This window comes from Gorilla gorilla, chromosome 13, assembly GCF_029281585.2.
Source record: "Gorilla gorilla gorilla isolate KB3781 chromosome 13, NHGRI_mGorGor1-v2.1_pri, whole genome shotgun sequence".
Classification (NCBI taxonomy): domain Eukaryota; kingdom Metazoa; phylum Chordata; class Mammalia; order Primates; family Hominidae; genus Gorilla; species Gorilla gorilla.
The window spans coordinates 41,739,358-41,762,462 of NC_073237.2; the positions used below are offsets into that span (position 1 = coordinate 41,739,358).

General features: G+C 35.1%; 1 long non-coding RNA gene across 1 annotated transcript in view; it reads right to left on the minus strand.

The window, feature by feature from the left end:
• Window positions 1-23,105, minus strand: part of LOC129524535 (uncharacterized) — a 179,990-nt gene that overhangs the window by 132,785 nt on the left and 24,100 nt on the right. Inside the window, exons 3-4 of the long non-coding RNA XR_010130428.1 lie at window positions 13,263-13,452; window positions 5,186-5,289 (exon numbers count right to left, since the gene is read on the minus strand). This is a non-coding gene — a long non-coding RNA (uncharacterized lncRNA). The remainder of the gene's footprint in view (window positions 1-5,185; window positions 5,290-13,262; window positions 13,453-23,105) is intronic.

Below are 23,105 nucleotides of genomic sequence, written 5' to 3' on the forward strand. Positions count from 1 at the left end.
ACCCAAGGGGATTGCTGCTGCTGGCTTGGGTGGCCAGCTTTTATTCCCTTATTTGGCCCCGCCCACATCCTGCTGATTGGTCCATTTTACAGAGTGCTGATTGGTCAATTTTACAGAGTGCTGATTGGTGCGTTTATTTTAGCTAGACACAGAGTACTGAATGGTGCATTTACAATCCTTTAGCTAGACACAGAGTGCTGATTGGTGCATTTTTACAGAGTGCTGATTGGTGCATTTATAATCCTCTAGCCAGACAGAAAAGTTCTCCAAGTCCCCACTCAACCCAGGAAGTCCAGCTGGCTTCACCTCTCACAATCATTTGGTGGTTACTGTCTAGAGGTCTCACTTGAAGATGTGGAAGTTCCACTAAAACTTAGGGGGAAAAGTCATTGATATATTAATAGTTTAGGGGTGCAGGGTACAAGGAATCATATTAGCACATATTCCATGTAGATGGCATATTCTTAAGGATGACATGCTAGGACTTTCACGTATGCTACTTCAAAAAGTTAGCATAATTCCCTGAAAGATAGGTTTAATTATTTCAGATAAGGAAAATAAATAAAGTCATTAAAGTTTTGGTCTCTTCTTACATACAACATAATGATTGAATAAGAAAGTAGTGGCAAACCAATTGGAAAATGCCTAATTACACTTTTAAACGGGACAAGTGAGTATGTGACTATCCTAGAAGTTCCAGAGGGTTATACTATCTAATAATAATCTCTCTCATCATCTATTTTTGTAGCTATTCCCCTTTCTGACCCTAACACATAGTCTTGGTCTCAGGAAACTGAGTCCAGTATCAGGTAGATGCATTTCAGCCTCCAGGAAAGCATAGAGAAGATCAAAATGAAAGTATTTGCTGCCTTTTCCCCCTCGCAAAGGAAATGCTTTTTTTTTTTTTTCTTGTGAGATGCTCGCTCTGTCACCCAGGTTGGAGTACAGTGGCGCAATCTCGGCTCACTGCAACCTCCACCTCCTGAGTTCAAGGGATTCTCCTGACTCAGCCTCCCAAGTAGCTGGGATTACAGGTATGTGCCACCACACCTGGCTAATTTTTGTACTTTTAGTAATGATGGGATTTCGCCATATTGGAAAGGCTGGTCTTGAACTCCTGGACTCAAGCAATCCACCCGACTTGGCTTCCCAAAGTGCTGAGAATACAGGTGTGAGCCACTGCGCCTGGCCACAAAGAACAAAAGAACATTTTCTAGGAGATAAATCCTGTCATCTGGCGGGAGCTGTTCTGACAAAGAACCCCTGTCATACAGTTTTATAATAAAATGTAGTGTTTTCCAGGTTACTAGATATCCAGAGTCAGACACTTTATAAACTTGCAAATATTTTCTGTATGTGCTCCATAGGACTTCAGACCTTAGAAGTATTACTTAGTGTCTATATAAAACACCTTTTATTTTTGGTTCAATAAATGGTCACGTATTTCAGGGTAATCATCTCCTTGCTGCCAGAAACACAAATCTTAGGGAAGTAGATTTTGCAAAAATGGAACACTTTTCTTCCCACCACTATCCTTTAGTACTCAGTAATCCTGAGCACCAGGGGTATAACTGAGCAATTAACTCCTCACAATGGTATAAATTTAGGCTTGTTAAAACAAGTATTATTAATATTCCCTCAGGTTATCACCCTGGCCTAATTTACTGAACCATAAAGTACAATAAGACACAGACCTGTAATTTTGTGGTTCACATAAAATGCCCAAGGAAAGAGACAGAGTGGGAAAAAAAAACGAAAAAGAGAAAGAGAAAGAAACCCACAAACACAGTGTAAGAGCCTAATAAAATGAATTGTGTTAATCATACTTTAAATAGCTGAGACTTTGCATTTTATTTTACAACCAATAACTGCAACAATAGTTAATGATTGTGATAACTCATTATAGGCCAAGATGACATATTTATAATAGAGTGGTCATTAAAATTCCAGAAGCCGCAACTCTTGCCTATCTCTGGCTTTTTTTTTTTTTTTAAAATGACCTTCTCTAGGCTTCTCTGATAGAAAAAAATCCAAAAATGTTTAATTACGTCATTGCAATTTAGTGTCTTTATCTCTCTTGGAGGTAGTGTTATGGATGAAAAACTGTGGTTCTCTTACATGAATCTTTTGAGATACCAGATAAATCTGACAAGTCCAGCAGAGTAACAGGAATGTGTTAGGAAAAACATCAACTTTAGTGTGAGAGAGACTGAATGCAAAACTAAGTTTTGCCACTGACAAACTGTGAGACTGTAGCTATTCTCTTCTGTGGACTTCACTTTCCTCATCTGTAAAATAACGACAGAAATGCCTACATCATAGGGCTCATATCTTTAATTTAGAGCATGACATATAGTTAGTCATTCATGGTAATACATTTAAATGATAAAATAATTATATTAGGTAATTACATAAAGTATACTAGATATATTATATTTTAAATATATTAAGTACCTGGCATGTAGCATGATCTGAATAAATGGTGGCTTCTATCTTTGTTATGTATCGATTAGTTTACTGTGTTGGATGGTCAGCAATATTTTTGTGAAGCAAGGGATAAAAAGCAAACCTTTTTTAAAAAGTGAGATCACATATACATGCGCGCACACACACACAGAGAGAGAGAGAGAGAGAGAGAGAACAGATCAGAATACATCGTTTTGGATGTATACGGCTATAAGCTAACTATTTAACTCATGGTTTTACCCCATTTACTTTTCTTCCTGTTTTTTTTTCCCCACTGCAAGATCAGACTGTTAATACACTTAATGAGGCAAGGAAGCATAGCAGTATATCTGAGCAATTAAAGCCCCTTCATTCAGACAATAATAAAATCCGCAATTGTCTCCTTTTGCCTGGAAAAACAACTTTATAGTTTATTGAATAAGTAAGATTTTGAAACTCTAACTCTTCTCCTTAAACATCTCTGCACTTTCCTGTCCTCACCTAACTCTCCAAAAGGATTCTTTAAATGGAAAGAATCACAAATCAATATTATCAGAATATATCCAGGTTGAGTACTTTCTTCAGGCAAAGTGTTATTGTAACAACCCCAACAAAACAGACTTCTCTCACTGATGCTCAGCTTTCTGCTCTTCATCAAAGTTTGCTTTTTTTCTCCTCTCCTAAGTATGAAATAAACATGGTAGCATCCAAGGATAGCCATGTTTTTTCTCTATTCTACATGCTGTATTATTTCCTGGCAGTCAAGTCATCTCCCTTACCAGAGTCTTGTACTAGCAAATCCTCACCTTTACTAAACATATTCTGCTTGGCAAATGTGACCATAAGAGTTTGAAGAACATGAATAGGGCTTTTTAAAAATTTTTGAACTTTACCATTGACTTGCCCTGGCCAAATATCTTTTGGAGACACATGTACAGTTCTACATTCTCTGACTTAAAGAGGATCTGAAAAACTGCAAAGGAGGCTCTGAAGAGTGCCATAAATTGATAAAAAGTTTAGAGATAAAGCTAATGAAGCTTTAATTCTGCTTCCAATTAAATAGGCTGAAAGAGTGATTTTGCAGTCTGAGTAAGGAATGTTTCAGAAAATGGTGACAAATTTCTTGTGCTCTCTAAGCACATTTTAAAAGGAAACAGGTTTAAATAGCAGAATAAAGGATTTTGTAAAAGTTGTTAAGTGATGGCATGGATTTCTATAAGTGTGGTATGTGAAGTTACTTTTAAGTGGACTAGGTTCTTATCTGTCTGGGGGATTTGAGTAGGTGTGTGTAGCCTATTACCTTCTCATGTCACTTTTTAGTCCCCTGAATCCATTATTAACCAGTGCAGAGAAGAATAAGAACAATAAAAAGATGGAGAGAAAGAAAATGGGAAGAAAAAAAAGAAAAGATGGAGAATCAGGAAAAAGAGGAGAAACAGAATCTAGGTTTCCCTACGTTAAAAAAAAAAAAAGTGCCTGCTGCTTCCTGTGACCAGATGAAAGAGATAGCACACCACATGCAGACACTGAAATCTCTCTCTGATCTACTTGCCAAAGTCAAACTGTCATCAGTGAACAAGGCATCTTAGACATCCTGACTCACTCCATTTATAGTAAATGCTTCAGGTTTCTGAAAGAGCAAGCAACCTGACTCACTGTGATAGAAAACACTGTACACTAACAAGAAAATAAAACTCACCATCACTCCTCAGGTGATAAGAGCTTATGGCACTGAAAATTATATGAACATTAAAAAGAAACATACAAACAGCGTATTTACACACTCATTTATTAATATCAATTCTGGACAGAGGATACGCCTTTAGAAAGCAGAAGTGCCTGAAATTACCAATCAAATAGTAACATCATTGAAACCTCTCTCCCCTGCTAAAGATAAACAAACAATTCAATACCAGCTTCATAATGACCACATATTTTCAGCCACAGCAGGTTGCTGCCTAGTCCCCGAAGGAAAATGACAAATGAATGCTGTTTAATATTTTGTTTGAACAGTTTTTTCTTTCAGAGAACTATTTGCAATACAATAATGAGAAGAGCATAGCTGCAGAGAGTAGCATTTTGTAAGGATGACTACCTTTCTAGGGCACATCATCTGATACACACTTTGTTTATCCAGAGTGAATTTAGTGGTTAAAATGATTAATTGAACCCATCTTGTGTTACTCATACTAGCTCTTGCAAAGGAGGTGATTGCTATTTTTTCTTAGTGACTCATACGAAGATGCTAGCAGTTCACTGGCAATAACAAAATGACATTTCTAAATTTAGCAGTTCATAAATCTTAAAAGATGCCAGCCACATCCAGCCCCCTTCCCCCATGCTCCTCTCCCAGTCCCTGCTCAAATGTGTAAAAGACTTAAATGTGCATGGAGACAAAACAGAGACTTCCTCAGGGCACATGTGTCTCTTCCTCCCTCAGTACCTACCAACACCACTGTGCACTCAGATAGGAGCAATGTGTATATTTCCCAAATGATAGCTTTTATTATGCCATTAAGATGCTAAATGTGTCCGGTAAAAATACATGCAGAATATGTGAATGTTTCCAAAGGAGCCCAATTCGATGAATTATTTTCAAGGGGCACTGTGGAAACTAGCAAATTTCTTCCTGTCCTCCTATGTTATCTATTCCATGACAAGAAATATGCAATAAATCACCAGCCTTAGGAAAGAAAAAAATTGCCTCTATCATTTTCTGTGGTTTACATAAGGCACTTACCAAATGTATCATGCCCTCCGTATTTCTTTTTGCCATTGTTCTGAGACTTCAGGGCTACAATTGACCTCCAGAAATTGCACTGACATGTGACTCACACAGGTAGCCTGCAATAAAGGATACAAGAGAATTAGACTTGATGAACTAAAAATCCACATGGCTAAAAAGACATTACTGAGCAAAGTGACACGCAAGTATTGTTTTGTAAAATAGTTGCCTAATTTTAATCCCTCCCTCTCACAACTTCCTCACTATGGAGATCTTCTCATCAGTGAATGAAGGAACAAACAGAATTGCTTTCCAACTACTTAAAATGACTTTCTAAAAATGGTAACTGGGTAATAACTTTTTTGCCTCTATTCCATTTTTCTTCACATCTCCCATTAAAAATACACCCTGCTTCAGGTCAACAACAATGACAAAACTGTCATTTAAGAGTAAATGTATTCAGCAAATATGAGATTATTATATCAAAAGCCCAAAATTAATAAAGAAACTCTTTACAAAATACTAGCTTCTCAGTGGCAAAGCTGAATAGTAGAAATATGCAAATTATGGGAAGCAGGAAGTTTTATTTAAAGTAGGGGATGAATGTTTTTTGACTGTAGAGAAGTATAGACATTTCCAAAAACCCTTCCCCACTCATATTTTCTTTCTTTCTCTATATCTAGTATTATGTTTCTACTATTTTTTTCAACTTATTTACTTGTGACCCCTCCCCGAAATGCTTTTTATTGATGCAACTTTTGGAATAAACCCAGCAGGAGTAGCCATTTATGCCTAGTGTTCCATTATTGGAACATTAAGCATGTGGGAATTATTTATATCCTACTGCTCAAGGTCATCGCCAAGGTCTGATTGCAAAAATTCAAAGAATTGCAACCTCAGGCATAAATGGGTTAACTTTCGGAGTTAATAATTATATTCATTTCACTGATACACAATTTTGACAAGATTTTGTGAACAAATAAATAAATAATTCTCTAAAGAGATCCAGCATTGTGATAGAAAAAAAAATGTTTGATACAAGTGACTAGGCTAAGCAAAACTTTCATCTCTCTGTAATATACCATACACCTGCGTTGATAGAATTTGTCCTAAACATAAGGGCTTCTCAATTAGTTTCTCTGTTTTGCCCGCTGTGCTTGCTATTTATGTTACACAAATAGAATGCTGTATATTTGGAAGCAATTGAGCTAAACAACTAATTCCTGACTTAGAGTATCTGTGATAACACATTTCAAAGACCCAGGGTATGACACATTATGCCTAGTAACTGACTCAGTTAAGTATCTCTCTGGAAAGCATGTAAACTTCACTGAATCTATTGAACACATTTGCCTATGCATTAGTAAGACATCTGGAAAACTAGACAAGCAAATAAAATAAAGGCATCTGAGTACAGTGTACCCACTGATTTAAGAAAATAAAGTAATCAGCTTTCCAACTGGGTTCAAGATAATGGTCACTCTTTGACTGGGAAGCAATAAGGTCAGATTCTATTTCTACAAAGAATCAGGTTGTTTACAGGCTCCCGTCTGAAGACCTAGTAAGGATAAATAGTGCTTCCAAATATGTTTGAAGATAGGATACAGAGAAGAACACGTCCAAAACACATCTTTGAGATGATAATTTTGCTGAAGTTTGCTATTGAATTTATGACAATAATTAAAATTGGCACTACTTCTTTCTACTCCCATTTCCTTTGTCTTAAAACATGGTGGGGAGGGAAAGCAATATCACTCAGAATTTTTCAGTGTTGGTCTTGCATCTCAAGATATACACAGCTATGCTTTTCTAAAAAATGGATTTTAGCTACTATGAATCATTTATAATATACTTGGTATATTATACCAAGTATAATATATGATGGCTTGGGTTCCTTTACAATTGGTTCACCCACTCCTGGTCTCAAAGTGATTTGCAAAATGATGGGTTGGATGCTAGGAGTGCAGGGGTTGTTAAATTCTGGGTTTTTGTTTGTTTGTTTGTTTGTTTCTGTTTATGGTGGTTACTGCTGTAAAATAGTAATTTGACTTTTCATTAACCAGTAATAAAAATCCTTCCTACTTCCCTTTCATTCTCCCTAAGGGAAAAAAGTTACTCGCTGGATGCTGAAGATATCCAGAATCGTTAGCAAAACAGCCATATGGTCTTTTTGTCAATATAGGACTTTAAAGTTAGGTTGAATTTTTATTTAAGAGATCTCTGTGTGAAGATGGTAGTCCATCAGCTATGTGTGCGTGAACTGTGGGGAGGAAGCACTGACTGACTCAGGTCTCAGGTGTTGATGAACAGCCAATGTCACAGGAAACAATGATATGACAAACTGGCCTACATTGATTAAGTTGGGCTATTTTCACAGCTAACTTTAGTAAATTCAGGGCAGCAGAAAAACTAAGCTGTCAGTCCAATTCTACCTCTCTGTCCCCAGATATCACACTTGCTCCAGAATTCTAAGAAAAGCAGATGCTCACTCTGCCCCTGATACAAAGTCACTATTTACTGGCATCAGTGCAATTTAGCTAGGCTACTTCAATCCCTTTGGACTCAAAGCTTTCAAAATAACCAGGGAAATAGACAGACATGGCTTGTCATGAACAAACTCCTCAATAAATCGACAGGCAAAATGCTTTCCACCTAAACAGATGTTGCAAAGCAAATGTGTGAAACCAATGTAATTTTGTTTTCCCTTTTTTACTGCCTATCGTGGATCCTCCTCTGTCACAGAAATTCTATACCTGCACAGTGCAAAAAATGAGGCCTTTGATCTACTATAGTTATAATGTGCATCACAGAAGTTTATTCCTCTTGAATAAGTTACAGCCATTTCTTCTTTAAAAATGTGAAATCTGAGATAATTAAAAAGCAGCTCAAGGAGCTATCCAAACCCTAATCTCTTTCCTGTATAAGAAATGGGACCAACCAACCTCTCATTAAATTAACCATAAAGAAGAAAAAAAAGATGAAAGCTCACAATACTGAAAAATACGACTTTAGTCAACCTTATGCCAGTATCTGGGCAGCTGGAATGGGAACTTAGTTCATAGCATATTTCTGCTTTGCACTGTGAAAGAGATTACTTGGTAGACTTAGGAAAGCAGGGAAATAATATTGCCTTTTATTAATAAATCAAGCTGGAAGAGATTTTATAAATAATTTACAGCAACATCTCACCCTTCTGATAAGCAAGGTGGGACAGAGGGCAGTTAGTGATCTGCCAATGGCAAACATTTACTTAGAAACAGAGCTAAGACTGGCGAGCAAAGCTTGAAAGAGCAAGGGCTCTGGAGTCAGAGGAACTCTCTTTGAATGCCACCTCTTACTTAAGAAAAGTTACTAAACTCAAGCATAAATTCTCCAACTGTAAAACACAATTATTAACACCTAGAGTTGAAACTTAAAGAGTTACAGGATAAGATGGAATAATGCAGCGCTCCATGGAAGATATTAATAAAGCAAACAAACCTGCCTTCTTCAAATTACAATCTGAAAAAAAATGCATCAGAACTGAACAATAGTGAAGTTATTTCTGTACTCAGAGAGACCCTGTGATAATTATCAATAACATCTAAAGAATGAGAACACTTCCTTGGTTTTAGGTTGGTCAGTCCAAAGACATGGAAAAATAAGAGACCTAGGCAATTTTCAGCAATGACCATTCATGCGTTGCCCAGGGTAAGAGGCACTTTTTCAAGCTGACCTGAAGATTTGATTCTCAGGACAAATAAGCAAGTGTAAAAATGGACAGGGTTGCTTGAAGCATTGAGCATTTAAGTCTTAACAACTATTTCTTTTCTAGTGTGTACCAAACAAAGCCTTGCTGATGTGACTTCCCATAGTAGTTTGAGTACTGAGAAAAATATCTCAGTAAATTAAATTATTTCTATATGATTTTCATAAGAACTTTATTAGTGTGAGATAGCATCTCTGAATCTGATCCAATTGGGAAACCTGATGAAACTTTATAAGCCTGCATGAATGAAAGGCAAGCCCTGACTATGAAGACATAAGAATCAAGGTCAACTTATGTGTCTCCATAGCCAGCTAGCTTTTCCCAGATTACTCCATTCTGCATTTTCACATACCATACAGCTTTTCTATTTGTAACTTCTCTAATAACCACTTCACAAAACTTTTCAAATGACTTAGTATATATTATATTTAAAGCATATAGGACAAAATCTTAGCATATAATATCTCAATAAATGTTCTTTTCTTTCTCATTTTTAATCCAATGCATTTTCTTCCCCAAGGAAGTAAAGCAGAGCCTAGCTGTGGGGAAGAGGAAGAGTTCCCTAGAGGAGGTGATAATTTAAATTTCATAATAAAGAGCAAGAAATATGTTTGGAGCAGAAGAAGGAAGAGGATAAGGGAGTAATAAGAGATAATATGAACAAAGAGCAGACAGCGAGAAAGAGTACAGGGCACTAAGGGAAATTAAAATTATCCAGGGTATTTTGTAAGTTGGGAATTTATCTAGAGAGAATAGTCAGCCATTACAGGGTTTTGAAGTAGGACAGTTAATACAGTGAGTTTTTATTTTAGAATTAATCCTCTGGCTGTAGCCTGGATGCTTAAATAGAGAGAAGTAGGAGAGAAGCTTGAGACAAAGGGTCTAATTAGTAATTTGTTATATAACCAAAATAGGAGATTATGAATTAAGGATATGCCAGTAGGTAAAGAGAAATATGGACTGATTTAAGAAATGTTTAGTTGGTAAAATTTCTAGCATTTGGTTGGTTTTTGTTTGAAACTGTAGACAAGATGACCTCCAGGATTATGGTTCTTGCAATTGATGGGATACTTTTGCCCTTCTCTGATGTTGGGAGCAGAACAGAAAGATTAGAAGTAGAAAAAGAGTATAGATAATAGGCCAGCATGAAGTGTTTTGTGTTTGAGAGTCCTGTAGATCAATAGGTATTTGGACTGATGAGGAGAAATTTCTAAGCTAAAGATAAAGGTTTTTTAGTTATTGGGAAATAGTAGCATGGCAAACAAGAAAGATATTTAGTACCTGAGTCAATGAGCCCATATAGAATGATCAAACCTCTTCTTCATCTTTTTGAATTTTTCTAAAACTGCATATTTAAAAAATGACATCTCTAAGATCATAGAAAATGGTGTAAAAATGTGAGCTTTCCTCGCCCCTCTTTTTTGAAGTGTCATAGGCAAAATACGTAACATCATCAGTATAATAATCTAGTTCTTACAGGTAAGAAAGTCTGCTTAAATCCATGCGAGACAAGAAATAATTTAAGATTACAAATGGCACGTGTATTTGGCAGAATAATTCCCACCCCCCAAATATGTCCATTTTCTAATCCCTGGAATCTGTGATTACAAGACACAAGGGACTTTGCAGTTGTAATTAAGGTTAAGGACCTTGAAATGGGGATATTTTCCTAAACAATCCAGGTTGGCCCGGTATAGCGACATGACTTCTTAAAAGTTGAGAACATTTCTTGCCTGTATTCAGAGAAAGAGATGTGATGGCAACTAAAGCAGGGTCGGTGGGACGGGACATTTAATCTCAATCCACTGTTGCTGGCTTTGAAAATGGGAGAAGGAAGCCATGAACCAAGGAATGTGAATCCTCTTTGGAAGGTGGAAAAGAATAAGAACATTGAGTTTTTCCTAGTGCCTCCAAAAAGGAAGACAGCCTAGATGACATGTTGATTTTAGCCCAATGAGACACATTTCAAATTTCTGAACTAAAGAAATGTAAGATAAAAATGTGTGTTGTTTAAGCCACTAAATTTTATAGTAATAATTGTATACTGCCAATAGAAAATCAATATAGCATGGTATAGAGGTGATGTTATATAGTAAAGAGTGTGTTAGATTGTAGGTTACAAAATCTACTTTGGTACATTTCTCCCTTCATTTATCTGACAAACTCATATTTACCAAACAAAATGTAATTCAGGCACCAACCACTCTATAAAGTAGTCCCTGACCCTTGCAAAAAGTACAATTAGTTACATCTCTATACTTTTGTTGTTTGAATATATTTTACATTGTACATATTTGAGACTCTACCTGCCTGTTTGCACATTTGAGATTAATCCTGCAAGTGTAGGTACTTAAAAAATTGTTTGCAATATCCTAATGAGTTAGAAAACTATCTGTTATATAGCATATGCCTGATAAATGCTTTAGAATTGAACTACTTATAAATTGCATGAACTTGAGCAAGTCAGTTAATCTCTTCAAACCTCCACTTTCTCACCTGTAAATAACAAAATTGATATTCATAGCTGCTCAGGAGATCAAATGAGATAATATACCTGAAGGGATTAGTGAAAAAGAAAGCACTATACACAATTCATTATTTAAAATACCTGTAAAACCCTTAGCACTGATAAATTTGGATCAGGTATTTATATCACTACTAATAAATACCTCAGAAGGATTCTTCCTACCCTGTGTAACAGTACCAAAGAATTAAAAAATTATCTAATAGTGGGACTTTTAAAAACACAATATAAGAAAATGTTGAGAACCAATAATAGTTTTCAGCAGTATATTATTTTCATGCATAAAAATCTGGACCCAGTGGAAAAAAATAATAATTCTAAAGGGCTTTGCTGTACAAAGTTAATTTTCTGGAGACAACTTGAGGAGGAAAATGTCCCCAATGGCATGGAAAGAAGCTGTAAAAAGCTGTAATAAGAGTAAATGATCTGGTGCAGATAATTGCAAAGATCAGTGAAGAACAGGAAACACTTTGCTAACTATTAATTTAGACACTATTGTCAACGTTGGTTCACATAACGTTAAGTTCCATCTATTATTCAGGAAATTAGCTATTCTTTTTTAAAGTCCTCTTTTCACCATTTCATATCAATGGATGACAGAACAGAGAATTTTCAAGTGCATTATTGAGAAAAACTTTGAATGCTTTGACCATTGTACTTTTTTAGTAAAGATTATATTCTATGTATTATCCTCAAGTGCCATGGTCATCCAATCACCTAGGGTAGATTCATTTTTGTTCTTGCTTTCTATCACATATACAAAGCCACCTATCTCAAAATAACTAATCTTTCATACTCTTTTACTTTTTACTTTTCGTGAGGCATATTTCCATTGGCAGTAATGTTTTCATGTTATTGTTATCTCCTGACTACAAAAATGAAATTATGTGCCAGTGGAGCAAAGTTTTCACTCTGCACATAAAAGTTAATGGTTTTTAAAACTCCATGCGCTTCAATCAGATAGTTTTGTAGCTAACATTAAGTTGGCTTTTGGATGGTTGACTTAGAAAGTCTGCTACCCAATGTGATATGCCAATTCAAGTATAAAACTAAAGTGATAATTATTATTCATCAATAACTATAAATGAAGAAATTATAATCATAGCAAAAAGTTTACTCTTTTTCCATCTAAATATAGAAAATAAAAACTAGAAAGTATTTTTGTTTCACAGTGGCTATTTGTTTTATAAAATATATTATTGTTTGAAAATGTTACAGGGATGAATATAAAACATGAAAAAGGTGTATTTTAAAATTTTCAGAGACACTAAAATAATGTATAGTTAAAAATTTCTAAAGAGTATAATTTGGGATTTTTGTGGCTTCTGTCTATTCAGAAGCTTTTACTTTATACTGTTTTCTTTCAATGACCTTAATGATGAATATTTTCATTCTCATTAAATGAGTTTATGAAAACTGCATAGTCAGTTTCCATACCTCTTAATGTAATAATAGAAGTAGGCCATTAGAACTTTATTCCTCATAGAACTTGGAACTAACCTTTTCTTCATAACCCAAATGGCAAAATCACAGGTAGCTGTGCAAATAATGACTTGTACTAAGACAGTAAAGGATAGATATACACTCAACATTAACCTACAGGAAATCTGACTAGATGAATACAACTTTAACAAAATTGACTTAGGCAAAATGGTGAGTTCATGATTCTGATAGCGAATTAAATGATTGAAAAGTGCAGAGAAATTACAGCAGAGACTAAAAGGAAAGTAAGGATATTATATAGTGAATACAAGTTTGGTGTTTGTTTAATTTCAGCTTCTTTAATGTATAACATGAATACAAAAATACCTGTAACTTACATGTGAGTTCCCTTCTCTTCTTCTTCTTCCTCCTCCTCCTGCTCCTTCTTCTCCTTCTCCTTCTCCTCCTTCTTCTTCTTCTCCTCCTCCTCCACCACCATCTTTTTCTCCTCCTCCTCCTCCTCCTCCTCCTCCTGCTTCTTCTCCTTCTCTTTCTTCTTCTTGCTTATTCCTCATAACATGCTGGTACCTAATAGAAGAAGAACATCATAAAATTGCTTGACTCCTCAGTCAAATTTCATTTTTAGTATTTTTTTCCATATGGGGTTGAACAAGATAGGCTTTGATATTATTAAATTCATTGGCAGTTATTCTTTAAAGTCTGTTAAAAATAAGGCAAAAGTGCTACAAGAAAATGACATTAAAATTATTGTTTCCTTTTAAATCACTTTTGTGCTGCTAAGGATGCTCTAGGAATCACAATTTAATACTACTAGTAGTAATATTATTAAACAAAACGTGAACATTTTCTAATTCTTATTTTGTATATTTAGATGTTTATAGTTAGATATTTGACCTATTATTAAAATACCCTTGATTTATAAACAAAAATTTAACATGATCAAACATAAAAAGAACTAAGTTTCTGTTGAAATTTGCTACTAGGATAGATGAGGACAGGACCTAGAAATAAATTACCAACAATGAAGAAAAGGGGAAGATAGGAAGGAGTCTCCACAAAAAGGAATGGATGAGCCAAACTGAAGAGTACTGTGTGAAAACTGAACTAGAGTCTCATAAAATATCCTAAAAGCAGATGAGTTGTTGAGAGTTGAGGGAGAGAAATGCAGGGGAGGACTAGAAGGTACACAGAAGATAAACCATTTTTTCATTGATTAATAAAAAATGTATTAATCAATAGTTTTACGGTTAGATGAAATAAAAATGAGTTAGAGATTCTGGCGGGCGCCAACAGCAATTGTTATATGGAGCCAAATACATGATGCAGTGTAAACTAACTAGCCTAATTCCAAGACAGGAATGGGCCTTGATGTGTTCCCTGTTAGTAAAGGGTTCATTTTCCTGGTCTGTTTCATCTGAGCATCTGTTATTGTTCTGCATTTGTCACCTGGACCCTCCCAGTATAGATTAACAATAACTGAAAGGGATCTTTTCTTTCATACTTTACAGTCACATTAGAAATACTTCATTGACAGTGTTTGAAACTATATTTTGAAAGGAATGATAAGCAGCTTACCAGACAATATGCAGTAAGCTGAGGTCTTTGAAGCAAAAATTCACCACTAGCTATATAATATCCTAGAGGAAACTCTGGACATTTTTCCACAGGAGGCTGCAGGTAGATTTGGGGCACACTAAGGATAAGGGTCTAACTTTAAGGACAAATTTCAGTTTTGTAGCCAAGTATGTGTAGACACATACATATAACCCATATGTGTAGACACACATATGTATAATCAGAAGCTGAAAATATTTAACACAGTTAAATTCAGGTGTTAATTTTAATCCCTTGCCAATATAGGATAACAAAATCATCTGTCATTGCTCCGTTTGAATCATTTTTCATCATCATAGTTTTGCACTATTCATGAACGTGCTTCAATGATCCGTATGGTTCCAATTTGTATTCTGATCACCACTTCCTTATTATCACAGTTTTTATACATAATTTTTGGTCTCTGTCATCATTTTGCCCATGTTTAGATTTTCACTTCATTGATCGCAGATCTGAAACATTAGCTACTGTTATTCCTAGTTTTCTACTACTCAGACCTAGGCCACACCAGTGTTGAAGAAAGTGTGTATTCTTCAAAATTATTCTCTGCCAATGCCAGCTAGTATTTTCCAGAAATGATTGTATCCTTACCTTTGGAAATCACACTGTGTTTTCTTTGAAATAATAGGGAGGAATTTGTAAATCATACTGGTCTTTGGCAAATAAAAACCAACTATCTGATTGAGTGCAATTCAAAACATTAAAAAAAAAGTTTCTCTACAGTGGAGCCATCATTAATTCCCTGTTATTTACTATTTTGTAGTATAAAGCCTTTCCATATCTGTAGTAAAGGAGGTAGTTTTACATAACAGCCATGACTATGGGCACTGGAATTAGCAAGCCCTGGATTTGAAACTTGGCTTTGCCACTTACTAGCTGTGTGGTCCCAGGTAGGTTGACAAGTTTTGTAATCTCATTAAATTCATCCTGTTAATTGAAATAATAATTTACGAACAATCACATGTAAAGCTCTTACCACAGGATTCACTATCAACTAAATCCTGATGGCATTTGTTGTTTTCTATTGGCAGATAACCTCCATCCATTATGTAAATACTACATAAACATAGAAAGTTATTAGCAACTTATAAAATTAGTGAAGTAGTAACATTATATAACCATTGGCCTATAACCAAACTCAAATTTGAAGTAAAGTAATATCCCTGTTGGTATGCATTTACATAAAATCTGAATTGTACCCCAATGAAGAAGGCATAATAAGAGAATATCAACTGTGATAAGCCAGAGGTATCTAGAGGAATACTAATCACTATGTAGTACGTTTCTTAGAGAAAACTTCGGCCTCTCTTCACAGAAACAGCAGGTACTTTTCAGCCATGTCAGTGTGTATCTATTTCTACAGCTTACAGATGTCAGTTGTATTATGATCTACATAAACTGTGAACTACTGATTTTAGATATTCTTTGGGAAATTTTAGAAACAGGAGAGCACTTATCACACTGATCCAGACATCTCTCCTGAGAAAAGTGACAGGATCCACCATAAAATAGGGGCTGATATGCTTCTCTAAGCAGTACCTTTCAAGTTGGCTTTTCCTGGTCAGTGCTATACAGTTATACAGATTTAAGGTTAGCATGGATTTTCTTTCATTATTAGAATAGTTCACTCATATCATACAGCAAAGGCTTTTATTCTTCAAAACAGAGTCATACATCCTGAGACATCTCAAGATATACAGACAGAGATAAATGTTAGTATTTTCATAAATAAAATTGTTCTTTTGCAATCATGAATACATCCATTCCTTTTGATTTTTTTCTGAATTTCAAAATCAAAGATTAAGTCATTATTTAAAAACTCTCAAAACTCTGTGAATTATAGCTGTTAAGATGATGGGGTAAAAAATTACAAAGCTTTAAAAGTGACAGTTTATTTTGATTTTATCATGATGTTAAGAAAGTAATTTTAAATGATAGTATACTTTGTCACTTTCCACGCAGGGGAATGAGGAAATATATACATACACAAGCACACACACACACACACACGAAGTATATATATCCATAGTATACACATGGCAATATGTATGCGTTTTTGTGTGTTTGGGTGTATGTTTGAAGTATTAAAAACACGAAAGGGTGGGTAAGGCGATGAAATTATTTACCTACTTTTTCTTTCACTGTAACCTTAAGCCAATGTCTGGGATTAAGATAAACTTTCAGGTGCAATTAAGTAAGTTCACAATAGTATTGTTTTGTTTTTGCAATATCTAGAACCTCTTAGGATATAAAAAAATTAAAAATCTTTGGTTACAAACCTTGGTTTCAGAAATATTGCAATGTTATTATCTGGTTTTATTAATTTGTTCTCTGGTTTACAAACTTTTAACGAATAGTTATTAGGTTCTCAAATTTGTGCTAGGACTAGAGATAGAGAAATGTAAGATAAAAGACCTCTATCAGGTTGGTTTCAGTCTTCTGAGGTAAACAGAAGTAAGGAAGGGTCACCACAGATTATGATAAGTGCCCAAATAAAAGTATGTGGATACTGATGAGAGACAGAGAAATGGTTACTTCCCCATACTGGGCATTATGGAAAGCTTGAAGCTGACTTGAAGAATGAGTAGAAGTAAGCGACAAAGAGAAACAGAGAAGGGCTCTTCAAGCAGAGAAAAAAGCAAGTGGGAAGTTGCAAAAAGTACCTGGCATTTAGGAAATAACCAAGAATTCAATATAGTAGAAAGAGGGAACATATGGGAAAGTCCTGAGAAATAAGACTGTGGAAATAGGAGAAATTTTTTCAAATGTTTCACAAACTTCTCTTCCTAGGATAGAACAAGAGCACAGTTCTCCAGCACCGAGAAGCATTTTATGTGAGGCAGCATAGCTCAATAATTTATGAGTATGGGCTCCAGAATCAAATAACCTTGATTGCAATCTTGATTCTGTCACCTACTAGCTAAATTGTCTCGAGTAAATGCTTTTAACTCATTGTGTCTCACAAAATCATCTATAAAGTGAAGATTAACATAGCACCTACCTCCTGGTTTGTTGAAGATTAAAAAGACCTAATACATACAAAGCATTTAAAAGAGTGTCTGACATAATAAACTGTTTTCCTACTTTTATAAAGAGAACAAAGGAGACAGAGTTCACAGGAGGCAGGCCTGTTTCTTCCAACTATGTTATGAGAAACAATTTTGTAGAGTCAAAATAGAAAGTGGGGCTTCTTGACATATTGATAAGGGAATGAAAAAGAACTCTGCTCAGAGGGAGGAGAACAACTAAAGCACCATTCATTGTTTACATGTTAGTGAAAATGAGTATGTAATGTCCATTCTTTGGAAAAGGAAATTATATGGAGAGAAGGTAGGGGAAATTAATAAACCTAAGCCATAAAATGGAAGAGGACATAGGAAGGACAAAATAGAAATCATGGTTAAGCCCTTCTTATTTTCCCCAAAAATCTGTTCAAGTTTTTAACCTGTGCATGCAGTCTTTATCTAGTACTTTTATCAGACATAGAGTAGTAAAACCTCTTAAAAGCCTTCCTCAAACCCCAGAAGAATAGTTTTCTGAGGGGATTAATAGTGCTAACTGTGTATTGGTTTTGTTCTGAGATTGGGCAAGACAATAAAAGCACTTCATGGTAAAGGTGTAAATCTCTTTTCCAAACCATAAGGATTGAGAATCTTTGCTGCCACTATTAATTAGAGACTCTAAGATAGAAATATTCATATATTTTAACACACATATTTAACACAGATTATCTAATACTGCAAGTCAACTATGTCAGTAACTTCCCAGAGTTAGTGCAGATCCCACAGGTCAAGGGCACAGTCCCCAACAAGACTGCTCTCATTTTAGATGCCAGAGGAAGAGGTCTAGGAGGGTCTTGAAGGCCCTCTCTCCATGGAATCAGGACCATGTCACCCTCCCAGCACATTGATGTGTCCCCAACCAAGAAGCTCATCTGAGCCCCAGTGTCCAGAGTTTTTATTGGAGTCTTGCTATGCAGTGCGATTGATTGGATCATTGGCCACAGGATTTAACTCAATCTCCAACCCATCTTTCTTGCCCAGAGGTTGAACTGATATCATCTGGTTCAAAGCACCAACCTTCTAATTACATGGTTGGTTTTTCTGGCATAGTCTGCCTTCATCCTGAGCTACCTTGTTGACACAAGCTATCTAAAAGTCCACCATAAGTGACCTTATAAGCATAAACCCAGAGACGATCATGAACAACACAAATACTCCTCTCCCTTAAGAAATGTCTGGGGTTTAGAAGTTCTATCCCAGGAATCTGGGACAAAGACCAGAAATTTTTCTATTATTATACAATACACATACACACATGTGCACATATGTAAATACACGTATACACATGTGCACATATACATATTTATTTAAGTGTCAAGTAGCTAAATAATAGATATGTTACATATACTGTTGGAGATAGTGAAAGAATAATAAACAACCTCTAAACTTATGAAACTTAGAGTTTGATTAATGAGCTGGAGGTGGATAGAATGGTACCAGAATATTTGGTACTGTCAGAATCCAGGAGGAAAATACAGCAAAATGGAAAAGATCAAGAGAAATCCATCATGTGCCCACAAATAAAAACATTTTCCCTAACACCAATCTCATCATTTTCACTCTTTCTCTGGCACACTTAGGCACAAAAGAGAATGAGATCAGAATTCCATTTACCCAGTAGGTTTGCTGTCTTTAACTTAGCTTCTTTTTATACGATCAGTAAAATTATAACCCTTTGAAACAAAAAATTTTGGTTCACTTGGAAGCTTTTATTAAGATATAATTAATAGTTAGGAGAAATTTTACTAGGCATTTGGAATGAATTGAACTATTGCCTAATTATTATACTAAGAAATTCTTTTATAGAAAAAGACTTGGGCATCCAAATCATTTAGGAAACTAAAAAATACCATTTTAAATGAATTGTTGTGGTATTTATATATTGAAGCTCTCCAAAAAATGTATAAACTGAAAACTATAAGCCTAAAATGAATATTTAAAACCCATTAGCACATTGTTCCTTGCTAATTGTACAATTTTGTATACAGTGAAAATTTAAAATACCTTAAGATTTTCATGACATAAGCCATTTTGAATTTGAAATTTTGTCTTATTTCGTTGCACTCTTAATTTACTGGTTAGTACTATGTTAATACAGTTATTTAACTTTCAACTTTCTTTTTTCTAAATTACTTTTATTTTTAACTCCCTAAGAATCTTTAAAACAAACGATAGCGCATAGGCAAGGCACTCCAGCTCTACTTGTCTAACCCTAGATGAAAAAAGACATTAAGTAAAGAAAATAATCATTAAAGCATCTTTTACAGTTGGGTGAGGGATTGTTATGATTGGAATGGGAGGGACATTAACTTGCACATTACTCAAAGCAAAGTATAATCATACATTTTACAAGTTAAAGAGGCTTTGCATTGTAAAAGATAATTTTCAACAATATAGAGAAAAGAGCGGAGAAATTTCAGAATATCTTTCTATCTGAGTACGCTCAATTTAAACACATTTGATCTCTAGTAGGTCTTAGGAGTTGGGTACAAATGTTCACTGTGAATGCAGAAGCAACATGAATATGCCTCCACGATAACAGCACACTTCTGTTTATATGATCTACTTGGGTCCTTAGACCACAAATCTTTTTCTAATAGAGAAGCCTATTTAATATTATGACAAAAAGCTCAGTACAGCCCCATGCTGTTGTGACAATCACATTATAACCTTTTTTTTTTTTTTGGTGGGGGTAGGGTGGCAAACAAAAATTAAGTTAGTATTAACATGACTTAACATTGCTAAGCTTCTCTTTGGATCCCATGTTTCTGGTTCTCCAATGCCACTAATGGAAAAAGAGTATGGCCACAATAACTAGTCTTTGGCATATAATCCTTACCAAGATAAGTGGAAAGATTCAAAACCTCACTAATCTATTTTTTTCTGTTCTAAGAATATCCAGTTTCCCAAATGTGATTACGCATCGCCCTCACATTTTCCCTTTTCACTAATGTCACCTAAATATTCGGCTCTATCCTATTCAGGAAACCAAAGTTCAGAGATATAAACAAAAGAGAAAAAACCCACAAAACTTCCTCAAGTCACAGGTCTAGTAATAAGGTAAGCTGGGAATTTAACTCACATTTTCTGACACTAAAACTATTGTTCATTCTCCTGCACTAAGCTTCTACCCTAACTTATACGCAATGGACTTTACCTAAGGTTAATATAATTTTGCAATCACTAGACAATTGGAATCATCTTCCTCTAACTCTGAAGGTTGGTTCTATTCGGATTATGTTGTGGTTGAGAGGTTTTATTACAGCTACCATGTATTTACCCTAGGCTGAAATAATGCAAGCAATTTTAATGGAGTGCTAATTATATGCAAATCTCTGTCCCAGTACTGGTGGAGAAGAAGACAAACATTTATGAATAAAATCATCATCAAAGGATCTCTTTGTTCAGACTTTAGAGAATAATATAATACTGCAGATGCAATCTTACCTTCAGATATTACATTGAAATATTGCCAGTGGCACGGCATCTATCCAATAACTGGCTTAACTTCCCCTAAATACAAGCTATGCTTTAGTTAAACAAATATTTATTGCGTGCCAACCATGGACTCGGTATCTGGGGCACAATAATGAACAAGGCATGCAATGAAGGTATTGTCCTCATCAAGTTTACACTGTAGAGGAAGATGGGATACAAGAAGAGCGTATACAAGAGAACAGAAAGTGAGCAAAAGAATGATAAGAGATGTAAGGAAAATGTTAAAGAATGAAGGGATAGAGATTGAATAGGGAGGTTATTTTGAATTATATGGTAATTCAATTAGATGAAATTTTTTTCTAATTGAATTAGATGGAGAATCTTTTTCTAATGAGGTAACACTTGGACTGAGACTTGACAAATACTGAAGGAGAGTACTAGAAAATCCCAGGCAGAGTTTTATTAGTAGCCAGAGGAATTGGGCAATTAGAGAAAGAAATAAAAGGCATCAAACTTGGAAGAAGCAAACTTAAATTGTCCCTGTTTGTGAATGACAGAAAATATATATAGAATCATATAGAGTGTGCATAGAAAACCCTAAATACTTCACTAAAATACCATTAGAACTAATAAACAACTTTAATAAAGCTTCAGAATACAAAATTAACATACAAAATGCATAGTATTTCTATATACTACCACAGAACTATCAGAAAAAGGAATCAAGAAAATAATACCATATACAATAGCTACAAAAAAAGGAATAAATTTAACCAAAGAGTGGGGAGACCTATATTCTGACTACTATAAAACGCTGATGAAAGAATTGAAGAAGACACAAATAAATGAAAAATATTCTATGTTCATGGATTGGAAGAATTAATATTGTTAAAATATCCATATTACTCAAAGCAATTTACAGACAGTGCAATCCCTATCAAAATACAAATGACATTCTCCACAGAATAAGAAAAAACAATTCTAAAATTTGTATGGAACACAAAAAAGACCCCTAATAGTCAAAGCACTCTTGAACAAAATAAATATACCTGGGAGCATCACATTGCCTGACTTCAAAATATGCTACAAAGCTATAGTAGCCTAAAAACAGGGTACTGGCATAAAAACAGACACATAGACCACTGGAATAGAATGCAAAGCCCAGAAATAAACCCACACATATACAGTCAACTGATTTTTGACAATGATTCCAAGATACACAATGGGAACAGAATAGTCTGTTCTACAAATGGTGTTGGGAAAACCAGATATCCACATGCAGAAGAATGAAATTCGACCTTTGTCTCACAACATATACAAAAAATGAAGTCAAAATGGGTTTAAGACTTAAATGTAAGACCCAAAACTATAAAATTATTAGAAGAAAACATAGGACAAAAGCTCCATGACATTGATCTGGGCAATAATTCTTAAATATAACTCCAAAAGCACAAACAACAACAGGAAAAATAGATAAATGGGATTACAATGAACAAATGCTTTTGCACAGCCAAGAAAAAAAATCAACAGTGAAGAGACAATCCACAGAGCATGAGAAAACATTTCCAAATGTCAATCTGATAATGTATTAATATATAAAATATATAAGAAATTTAAACAACTCAATAGCAAGAAAACAAGACAATTTAAAAATGGGTGAATAGGCATTTGTCAAAAAGGGACATATAAATGGTCAACATGTATATGAATAATTGTTCAACATCACTAAGTATCTGGGAATGGCAAATTAAAACCACAATGAAGCCGGGCATGGTGGCTCATGTCTGTAATCCCAGCACTTTGGGAGGCTGAGGCAGGCGGATCACGAGGTCAGGAGTTTTGAGACCAGCCTGGCCAAGATGGTGGGACCCCATCTCTACTAAAAATACAAAAATTAGCTGGGTGCGGTGGCACGCACCTGTAATCCCAGCTACTCGGGAAGCTGAGGTAGGAGAATTGCTTGAACCTGGGAGGCGGAAGTTGAAATAAGCCAAGATTGTACCACTGCACTCCAGCCTAGGTGACAGAGCAAGACTCCATCTCAAAAATAAATAAATAAATAAAAATAAAAATAAATAAAACCACAATTAGCTATCACCTCACACC